Consider the following 11,680-nt stretch of genomic DNA (forward strand, 5'->3'; position numbering starts at 1 on the left):
ACTAAAGTCCCATGAACTGCAATTTCTTTACCTGTTCTGAACAGGAGTTTGGGCAGTAGTTAAGGGTGGAGTAGAGAGAAAGATGCACAAAAATGCTCAGAGCAACTGTACCAGTTTTTTTCCCTGAGGCTCCCATTCTAAGCTCGGATCCCCTTGACCATACCAAAACACCAAGTCAACTCAGTGGGACTCCATCTGCTAAGGCTTCGTGGTGTCCCATGTGACTTCTATCCCGCTTCAACACTGCCTTTGATGTTAGCCTGAAGCACTTGTGTAAGATCACCAGTGTGAGGGTATGTGAAAATTTTCCAGACCCCACGTTCCTAGGATTGACTCTGGGCCTTGCACATTTCTACTTATCCAGGATGACTCCAGGAACTTAACCAAAACCTGGGTTCTACTGTATCTCTTTCACCACCCAGCTGCTCCCTAAGGACAGTTTACCAAGAGACAGAGACAGATACAGGCTTCAGGCCCTGAGATGTGTCAGGTCCATGTGCTTCTGGAATCAGGTAGATCAGATCTGGATTTGAATCCATGCTTTGTCTTCCCAGTGGCTCAGACGGTAAAGAATCTCCCTGCACTGCAGGAGACCCAGGTTTGATCCCTGCCTCAGGAAGATCCCCTGGAGAAGGGAATGGCTACCCACTCCAGTATCCTTGCCTGGAGAATTCCATGGACAGAGAAGCCTGGTGGGCTATAGTCCATGGGATCAAAAAGAGTCAGACACGACTGAGCAGCTGACACACATTGTCCTTCATTAACTGTGTGACCTTGGCAAGTGACTTAAACACTCTCTAAGACTCAGTTGCTACATCCGTCAGACGCAGATGATGCCCACATAATGATTATTATTGTAGGCAACATGTATTGAGCACTTTATACTTATTGAGTTAATCCTTATATGTTTCTAGGATCTAATTAGTAGGGTAGCTGTCATTTGTCAGATGAGAAACTGAGGTACAGAAAATTTAAGTAGCAGGTCCAAGGTAAAGTAGTGCATAAGTAATGGAGCTGGGGTTCTGAATTTGGACTGTCTGACCCCAGGGCCTGTGTTTAACTACTGCAGTGGACCGTGTAGTTCACAAAATGTTAATAAGAATTAATTGAGAAGAACATTTAAAGCCCCAGGTAGGGACTTCCCTGGTTGGTCAAGTGGTTAAGAATCTGCCTTCCAATGCAGGGGTCTCAGTTTTGATTCCTGGTCAGGGAACAAAGATGCCACAGGACAACTAAACCCACAGGCTGCAACTAGAGAGAAGCCAGCATGCTGCAACTAAGACCTGACACAGCCAAAAATAATAAATAAGTATTTTTTAATAGTTTAATTACCTCTAATTTAAAAAAATAAAAATAAAGCCCTGGGTATAGTGCTTGGCAGGGCTCCCCTGGTGGCTCAAAGAATCCACCTGCCAATGCAGGAGACACAAGGGACTCTGGTTCAATCCCTGGGTCAGGAAGATCCCCTGGAAGAGGAAATGGCAACCCACTCCAGTATTCTTGCCTGGAAAATCCCATGGACAGAGGAGCCTGGCGGGCCACAGTCCATGGGGGCCACGGAAGAGTCAGACAAGGACACAGCACAGTGGTTGGCACACAGCAGACACTCAGTAAACGGTAGTTGTTACCAGCAGAAGAGGGAAGTCCGCCTGCACCTGGGCACGTGGAAGACGTGGCCCTGGGTCAGGCAGAGAGACACAGGTCCTCCTGCCAACTTGAGGTTTGCACAGTGTCAGGGCCTCTTCCAACCTGCTCTGTTACGGCTTTTGGGCACAGTTTGTCCCTGTGCAAAGACATCCCAAAGTTGTCTGACGGGCCCCGAAAGGAAAACACAGGAGCTGAAACTGGGTGGCCATAGGAAGGGGCTCCTGGTGGGGCTCCCTCCCAGCGAACCAGCTGCTGGAGAATCACCTTTCTGACTCTGCTTCAGAGGAACGTGGCTTTTCATTTCCGGCCATCTCACCCATTTGGTCAGAGCTCCTAGGTGAGCCACCTGTGAAACAGAGCAGCACTGCTGCCTGGCTTGGCCCCAGGTGAGGAGTTAATGCCAGGAAGCTCAGGGGACCCTGCAAGGACCCTGGGAAACCTGATTGTGGGCTCAGCAGAGGGGTGTGTCAAATTCACTCTGTTTCTTTTCATGTGTGTGTGTCTTGGCTTCCTGCCTGACCCAGGACTGGCTCTGTTGGCAGCAAGCAATTCCGGCCCACCCATCCTCTCAAGGCGCCAGCTGGGTTGGGGACAATGTGGTTTATGACTGTGCATGCACGTGTTTGGGGCTTCCTGGATGGCTCAGTGGTAAATAATCCACCTGCAATGCAGGAGACACAGGAGTTGCAGGTTCAATTCCTGGGTTGGGACGATCCCCTGGAGGAGGAAATGGCAACCTACTCCAGTATTCTTGTCTGAAGAATCCCATGGACAGAGGAGCCTGTCAGGCTGCAGTCCATAGGGTTGCAAAGAGTCAGAAAAGACTGAGCACAGCACAGCACACACACACACATACACACACCATGTTTATTACAGAAACTTTGTAAAGTGTAAGATTTTCCTGTGTGGGAGTGAGTGTACACTGATACAGCCACTATGGGGAACATTATGACAGTTCCTTAAAGACTAGGAATAAAACTACCATGCTTGCATGCTCAATAGCTCGGTCGGATCCGACTCTTTGCGACCCCATGGACTATGGCCCGCCAGGGTCCTCTGTTCATGGAATTTTCCAGGCAAGACTACTGGAGTGGGTTGCCATTGCCTACTCTAGGCGATCTTCCCCACCCATGTCTTTCAAACCCATGTCTCCTGCATTGGCAGGTGGATTCTTTACCATTTCGACACCTGGGAAGCCCAAAACTTATCATATTACCTAGCAGTCCCACTACTGGGCATATACCCTGAGAAAACCCTGGTTCAAAAACACACATGTACCCTGATGTTCACTGTAGCACTGTTTATAATAGCCAAGACATGAAACCCACCTAGGTGTCCATGAGCAGATGAATGGATGAAGAAGTTGCAGTACATGTGTACAATGGGATATTCAGTCAGTTCAGTTCAGTCGCTCAGTCGTGTCCGACTCTCCGCGACCCCATGAATCAGGATGAATGTGAGTCAGCTGAGCTGAGGTGGGTACACCTAGAGCCTGTTATACAGAGTGAAGTGAGTCAGAAAGAGGAACACAAATATCATATGTTGAGGCGTATACGTGGAATCTAGAAAAATGGTACTGGTGAACCTATTTGCCGAGGGCAGGAATAGAGATGCAGACAGAGAATGGACTTATGGACACAGTGGGGGAAGGAGAGGGCGGGAGAAGTTGAGAGAGTGGAATTGACGTGTATATACTACTGTGTGTAAAGTGGACAGCTAGGAGGAAGCTGCTGTGCAGCATAGGAAGCCCAGCTGGGGACACTGTGACGCCCTAGAGGAGTGTGATGGGTGGGTGGGAGGGAGGTTCAAAAGGGAGGGGATATATGTATACTCCTTATGGCTGATTCACCTTGTTGTATGGCAGAAACCAACATGACATTATAAAGGAATTATCCTCCAATAAAAAAATAAAAAGATTTTCCTCATCGTACCACCTGGAGAGACATGGTTGTGTTTAGACTTTCCTTTGCCCACTTTTCTACTTACTGGGATCACACTATGTATACAACTTGGAACACTGACTTTTTTCAGTCAATATGAATGTTTTCAAGTTATTTAAATTTTAACAAACAGTTAAAAGAGTGTATATTAATGAATAATTCACAGCATACTTAAGAGTCTCCCTATAGATGGCCCTTTGGGTCATTTCCAGTTTTTTTCTGTTTTAAATATTTCTAATAAATGTGATTTCTCATTGTTTGTTTTACATTCTAGTTATTTCCCTGGGCTTTATTTTTGAATGTGAACAGATAATTTGGTCAAAAGAGTTACTTGGGTTCTTGACAGATATTGCTGCATCATTTCCCAAAACTTGTTAGAATTATCTGTCATCACATGGGCTTTGTATGAGTGCAGCTTAGAGGTTCTGAAATAGGAAAAGAAGCTGTTTTCTATTGTTTTGACAAGGGTGGCCATGATGAAGACCTCTGAAAGCTGAGCCTGTCGTTGGAACCTGGCCCTGATCTTGGTGAAAATAGTAAAACACCCTAAACACCCTTGACAAAGATCAGGCTAAGGCATATATTCCACAGAGGTTTTAAAATTTATTTATTTAATTGGAGGATAATTACTTTACAGTACTATGATGGCCTCTGCCATACATCAACATGAATCAGCCATAGGTACACGTGTCCCCTCCCTCCTGAACCTCTCTCCCATCTCCCTCCCTACCCTGTCCCTCCAGGTTGTCACAGAGCACTGGCTTTGGGTTCCCTGAGTCAAGCATCAAACTCCCACTGGCTATCTATTTTACATACAGTAATATGTATGTTTCAATCCTATTCTCTCAAATCATCCCAACCTCCCCTTCTCCCACTGTGTGCAAAAGTCGCTTTATGTCCCACCAAGTTTCTTTTTTTTTTTTAATTAAAAAAGAGAAAAGGTGTGTTTCAGGCAGCAGAAGACATTCCAGGACCTCAAAATTAGAGTGGTCTGGGGTAGAGCAAAGGAAGCTGCTGCCAAATAGTTTCTGTTGTTGTTGTTCAGTCACTAAGTCGCGTCCAACTCTTGGTGACCCCATGGACTGCAGCATGCCAGGCTCCTCTGTCCTCCACTATCTCCAGAAGTTTCCTCAAATTCATGTCGATTGCCAGGTGGGTTCAGGTGAAGCTAAAGTTTAGGAGAGGAGTGCAGAATACAGAGAGGGTGGCTCTCCTCCCAGAGTTATCAGGACCCTCAAGTTTACGTTCAGCATCACCCGGGGTTAATAAAAGGGAGGGCAAAGTAAGTTGGGCTAATCCCTCGGAACTGGTCGGGAGCCAGATCTGTTTTCCAAGGAAGTTCAGACAAGGCCAGAGGCATCCAGTGAGAAATCTCTGGCTAGGCTTCAGTTATACTTGGCTGACTGCTTCTATCTTAAAGAAAAAAAAAAAAATTGCTTGTACTTTTCTTGTTCCTGTTGTTAGTTCCTACTGAAAGGTTAGTCCAGACTTGGCTGAACTGAGTAGAAACGATTCATTCTTGCCCAGACACAATAACTGTGCATGTGTGTGCTTGGTTGCCTCAGTTGTGTCTGAATCTTTGTGACCCCGAGGACTGTAGCCCACCAGGCTCCTCTGTCCATGGGATGATCCAGGCAAGAATACTGGAGTGGGTTGCCACGCCCTCCTCCAGGGGATTTTTCCAACCCAGGGATCGAACCTGCATCTTCCTCATTGGCAGGTGGATTCTTTACCACAGAGTCACCAGGAAATCCCAACACCATAACTAGAGTGGTTGAAACAGCAACTCTAGAAAGCAGGCGGTGGTCTTGTGGTCTTCCCATAGCCTGATCTGTTTGAACTGTACTGGCCCGTTGCACTGTCATTATGCCTTGTTCTTTATTGGAGTACGTGTTTACCAGCTCTCTTCTAAAAGCAGCTTAAGGATAAGAACTACGTCTTTGTTTCTGATTTTTTTTTTTTTTTGAGATTTATTTGTTTTTGTGCTCGGTCTCTGTTGCTGCATGGGCTTTTTCTAGTTGCGGCGACCAGGAGCTACTCTCTAGTTGCCGTGAGTGGGCTTCTCATTGTGGTGGCTTCTCTTTGGGCAGTACAGGCTCTAGAGCACAGGCTCAATAGTCGTGGCACACAGGCTTGCTTGCTCCTCAGGATGTGGAATCTTCCCGGGCCAGGGATTGAACCCATGTCCCCTGCATTGGCAGGCAGATTCCCAACCACTGGACCAACAGGGAATTCTTTAGCAACTGAAACTGATGTAAGCAAATTTCTTTACTAATGTAAACTATCCCCCCAAATGCACAAAGTCTAACATCTCAGTGTAGGGTAATAAAGCCCTTCTTGGGTTTAAATGGAAGTGGGAGCCTTTAGTGTCTGTTTCTGCCCATTTCCACTCCCATTTCACTTCACTGTGGACCACGGTGACAGAGCTGGGGGACAGTATTACCCAGAAAAGCTCCAGCTGGGAAAGGGGGCAATTCACTGATTTTAGTCACAATTAGCACAGTGCTTCCATCTCTGAAATTTACTGTTCCCTTTGTATTCCTCTTTCCTTTGGGGCTTCTTTTTTCTTATCCACACATTTCTGCCACCATCTATATTTCTTCCCTCCCCTCTCCACCCCAGTCTTTCTTTTCTCCTCAAATTCCTGGTTGCATCAAACTGTTTTTTTCAGTCCTGTGCATAATAAGTTAAAGACAAAGTTATGAGACTCAAATGAGTTTTAGGATTCCTTTTACAAGTATATCAAATCCAAATAAGAATGGGCACCTTAAAAGTAGTTGTCCTCATACATGTATTAAGGCATATGTATGTAATCTAGAGAAAGGGACTGATAAACCTGTTTGCAGGGCAGGAATAGAGACACAGATGTTGAGAAGGAACTTGTGGGCACAGTGGGGAAGGAGAGGGTGGGATGAATTGAGAGAGCAGTATTGACATATATGCATCACCTTGTGTGAAATAGCTGGTGGGAAGCTGCTGTAGCACAGGGAGCTCAGCTCTGCGATGACCTCGAGAAGCGGGGTAATGCGGAGCGGGCGAGAGGGAGGCTTAAAAAGGGAGGGAATTTATGTATACTTGTGACTGATTGGCGTTGTTGTATGGCAGAAACCAACACAACATTGTTAAGCAATTATCCTCCAATTAAAAACAAAGAAAACAAAAGCAGGAAAAAAAAAAAGTAGCTTTCCTAGCTGACTACCTATTTATTCCAGAAGTTCTGTCATTATTCAAATATTTCAGTCACTTATGTTGAGCTGCTCTCAAAACTAGTCTGAGCCCTACCAAAAGACCAGTTTCACTTCCTTGTAACCACACTGAGTATTTCAGGAGTCTCCCACTCTGCTTTTCTCTCTTGTCTTCCTCTTTCCAGTTCTCTTTTGAATGTGTTGCTCTAGTCCCTGAGCAAGAAGAGTTCTGGGTTCATTGGGGCTCAAAGTACAGTGCAAGGCTGATGGTCATGGAGAGCCCAGCAGGGAAGGGAAGTTGGCCTGGTTCACAGGACCTTGGCCTTTAAGCAGAGCATGCTTACGCAGCTCTTTCTAGTCTGTCCTTTCCTGTGGCCCATTTCTGCTCTGTGATTCCTCACCCACCTTTATAACAGAAAAGAACCATCAAATCCTAGGCCTGGGTCATAACCTCGAATTGCCCAACTCTCGGGGGTAACGGGGAGAACCGCAGAGAGAGGCCCTTCTGAGGCGCCCTTTCCTTCTGCCCCTGGGTGGTTAGTTAATGTCCTACCAGCATTTCCTACTTGTCGGGGACCATGACTATGCTCCAGTCCCACATCACTGCTCAGGGCAGAGGGCGCTTTGTCCAGACAGCTTTGATTCCAAAGAGACCTGCCTCTGAGCTTCACACTTCACCTTCGGGTCTGTGTCCACTGTGGCCTTGGATCTTCTCAGGTCTCGGGCTCTGGCTCTTCACCTTCTCTTCTTCTCTTCCTCACTGTTCTCGCGGGGTGAAAATGAGGATGTCTGCTAATGGACGAAAAAGAAATTAGTTTGCACAGCAAATAACAACCTAAAGCTGGGCTCCCTGCCCCTTGTGACTCCCCCTCCTCCCCAGAAGTTTCTGAGCACCAAACCCAGTGAGATGTTAGCTGATTGTACAAATCTGTCTACAGGGTCTCCTCGGTGATGGGACTGTTTGACGAGTTTATGTTCTGGGTATCCTCAGAACTGGACTGGCACTTTTTGTATATTTTGTTAAATTACTTAGCAATATATTTGTTGGAATATCTGCTCTTGTGTTATAAGCTTCTGGAGAGCAAGGGGTTTTTGTCCTAAAAATGTCAAATAGTTGCAAAATGAAAGCTAATAATACAGTGAGTCTACATGTAAAATCACTGCAGATGCTGATTGCAGCCATGAAATTAAAAGACGCTTGCTCCTTGGAAGGAAAGTTATGACCAACCTTGATAGTATATTAAAAAGCAGAGACATTACTTTGCCGACCAAGGTCCGTCTAGTCAAGGCAATGGTTTTTCCTGTGGTCATGTATGGATGTGAGAGTTGGACTGTGAAGAAAGCTGATCGCCGAAGAATTGATGCTTTTGAACTGTGGTGTTGGAGAAGACTCTTGAGAGTCCCTTATACTGCAAGGAGATCCAACCAGTCCATTCTAAAGGAGATCAATCCTGGATGTTCATTGGAGGGACTGATGCTAAAGCTGAAACTCCAATACTTTGGCCACCTCATGAGACGAGTTGACTCACTGGAAAAGACTCTGATGCTGGGAAAGGTTGGGGGCAGGAGGAGAAGGGGACGACAGAGAATGAGATGGCTGGATGGCATCACCGACTCTGTGGACATGGGTTTAAGTGTACTCCGGGAGTTGGTGATGGACAGGGAGGCCTGGCGTGCTGTGATTCATGGGGTCGCGGAGAGTCGGACACGACTGAGCGACTGAACTGAACTGAACATGTATCATCATGTAATTTCAGCGATTATCATTTCATGGCCAATCTTGTTGCTTCTATACTCCCCTCTCCAACCTGGATTGCTTTATTTTTTGTAATTTATTTTTAATTGGAGGGTAATTGCTTTACATGGTTATGTTGGCTTCTGCCATATGACAGCATGAATCAGCTATACGTGTGTGCATATGTGCTCTTAGTCACTTGGTCGTGTCTGACTCTTTTGGGACCCCATCCACTGTAGCCTACCAGGCTCCTCTGTCCATGTGATTATCCCAGCAAGAATCCTGGAGCAGGTTGCTATTTCCTCCTTCAGGGGATCTTCCCAACCCAGGGATTGAACGTGAACCTGCATCTCTTGTGGCTCCTGAATTTACAGTTAGATTCTTTACCACTGAGCCACCTAAGTATACATATATCCCCTCCCTATTGAGCCTGTCTCCCCACTTGCCCCTATCCCACCCATCCCTCTTGGTCATCAAAGAGCACCAGACTAAGCTCCTTGTGTTATACAGCAACTTCCCACTAGCCTCCAAGTCTGGATTGTTTTGAAGCAGATCCTAGATAGCAAATCATTGCATCTGTAAATATTTCAGTTGTATTACTAAAATGTAAGGGCTCTTTGAAAAACACAATCCCAATACCATTGTCACAGTAAGAAGTAATGCTTCCTCAGTGCCATAAAGTTTTCAATATTCAAATTTCTGCAATTACCTCCTCATTTCCCCTTTCCTTTCTTGCCCATTTTTGTTATTCCTGCATTTGTTTTTGTGTCGCCCCTGCTTTTTCTTTTTTTTTTTTTAGAGGAATTTTTTGAATAAAGATGCAAATAAGTGCTTTATTTTATAATCATCACATTGTTCTCAGCAAGTGGCTTAGTGCTTATCATATAGTAAATCCTCAGTAAATGATGCTGAATGAATGAGTCATCAGAAGTCTGTAACAAATCCTGGTTGAATTAGTGCAGTCTCACTGTCGCTTTTGGTTGGTTTGTCGGGATGGCTTTTGGTTTCTTATGACTTTAGCTAGGAGTTAACTTCGGTGCTAGCTACTCTGAGTGCCTGCGACCATTACTGAAGGTCTGAGGGCAATGCATGCACCTGTGACTCAGATTTACAGGTGAGCAGGGAAGGGGCCTTGCTTTCTCATCTCTGTTTTTTGTCTTCAGTGTCTTATAATATCAACTTGACTGTGGACCAAACACATTTTTTGTTGTTTCTGTAGAACAGAGACCCTGAAGGAGCTCGCTGAGAACAAGAACAGCTTCTGTATGGTGCTGTTGTAGGCAGCATTCTAGGATGGAACCTCAGGACTTACTCGTAATCCCTGGACTGAGAATATGTGATGAGTAACCATGTGGGTGATTGTGTTACGTTACGTGGCAAAAGGGATTTTACAGACGTACAGTAAATATGGTTACTCATCAGGTGACTTTTCAGTTCAGTTCAGTTCAGTTGCTCAGTCGTGTCCGACTCTTTGCAACCCCATGAATCACAGCACGCCAGGCCTCCCTGTCCATCACCAGCTCCCGGAGTTCACTCAAACTCATGTCCACAGAGTCGGTGATGCCATCCAGCCATCTCATTCTCTGTCGTCCCCTTCTCCTCCCACCCCCAATCCCTCCCAGCATCAGAGTCTTTTCCAGTGAGTCAACTCGTCGCATGAGGTGGCCAAAGTACTGGAGTTTCAGCTTTAGCATCAGTCCTTCCAATGAACACACAGGATTGATCTCCTTTAGAATGGACTGGTTGGATCTCCTTGCAGTCCAAGGGACTCTCAAGAGTCTTCTCCAACACCACAGTTCAAAAGCATCAATTCTTCGGCGATCAGCTTTCTTCACAGTCCAACTCTCACATCCATACATGACCACTGGAAAAACCATAGCCTTGACTAGACGGACTTTTGTTGGCAAAGTAATGTCTTTGCTTTTTAATATACTATCTAGGTTGGTCATAACTTTCCTTCCAAGGAGTAAGCGTCTTTTAATTTCATGGCTGCCGTCAGCATCCGCAGTGATTTTGGAGCCCAAAAAAATAAAGTCTGACACTGTTTCCACTGTTTCCCCATCTATTTCCTGTGAAGTGATGGGACCAGATGCCATGATCTTTGTTTTCTAAATGTTGAGCTTAAAGCCAACCTTTTCCCTCTCCTCTTTCACTTTCATCAAGAGGCTTTTGAGTTCCTCTTCACTTTCTGCCATAAGGGTGGTGTCATCTGCATATCTGAGGTTATTGATATTTCTCCCGGCAATCTTGATTCCAGCTTGTGCTTCTTCCAGCTCAGCATTCCTCATGATGACTTTTAGTTTAACAAAAAGAGATGTGATCTAAGTGGGCTTAGTGTAGTCACAGGAGCACTTTGAAAAGCAACTGTTTCTTTCTAGCTGGTCTCAGAATCGGAAATATAAGAGGGATTAGAGGGTCTTCCCTAGTGACTCAGTGATAAAGAATCTGCCTGCCAATGCAGGAGGCATGTGTTTGACCCCTGGTCTTGGAAAATCCCACATGCCCACATGTGGGGCAGCTAAACCCCCGTGCCACAAGTGTTGAACCTGTGCTCTAGAGCCGGGAAACCACAACTGCTGAGCCTGTGCACCTCAAGTGCTGAGGCCCAAATGCTCTAGAGCCTGTGCTCTGCAAAAAGAAAAGCTGCACTGCAACTGGAGAATAGCCCCCCTTGCCACAACTAGAGGAAAGCCTCCACAGCAATGAAGCCCCAGTGCAGCCAAATAAACAAAACTTTTTTAAAAAGAGGAATTGGATTTAAGGGATATTCTCCATTGCTGAGATAGAGGGAGCCTCACGCCTAGGACCTGAGAAGGTCCTCTAGGAACTGCGAGTGTTTGTACTAGGACGATGGGGACCTCAGGCTTATAACTTGAAGGACCTGAATTTTGTGAGCTAAAGAATGGGTGTTGTTTTAAGTCACTAGTTTGGCAAAAGCAGAAAATGAATACAGATGCTTTGTACCTGATAGGTTGAATAAACAGCTCTTTTATTTTTAAAAATTCAAATAAAATTAAAAACCATGAGAAAGCACACATATCTTAAGTATATAATTTGATTTTTGGTAACTACACACCCATGTGATCATCACCTGAATTGAGATGTATAATGTTTCCATTACCCCCAAGAGCCCTCATGTGTACCTTTGTAGTCGATTCTACCCTCTAAGGTGA

This window comes from Moschus berezovskii, chromosome 22 (assembly GCF_049115385.1).
Source record: "Moschus berezovskii isolate FMDL1 chromosome 22, NW_MosBer_1.0, whole genome shotgun sequence".
NCBI lineage: Eukaryota > Metazoa > Chordata > Mammalia > Artiodactyla > Moschidae > Moschus > Moschus berezovskii.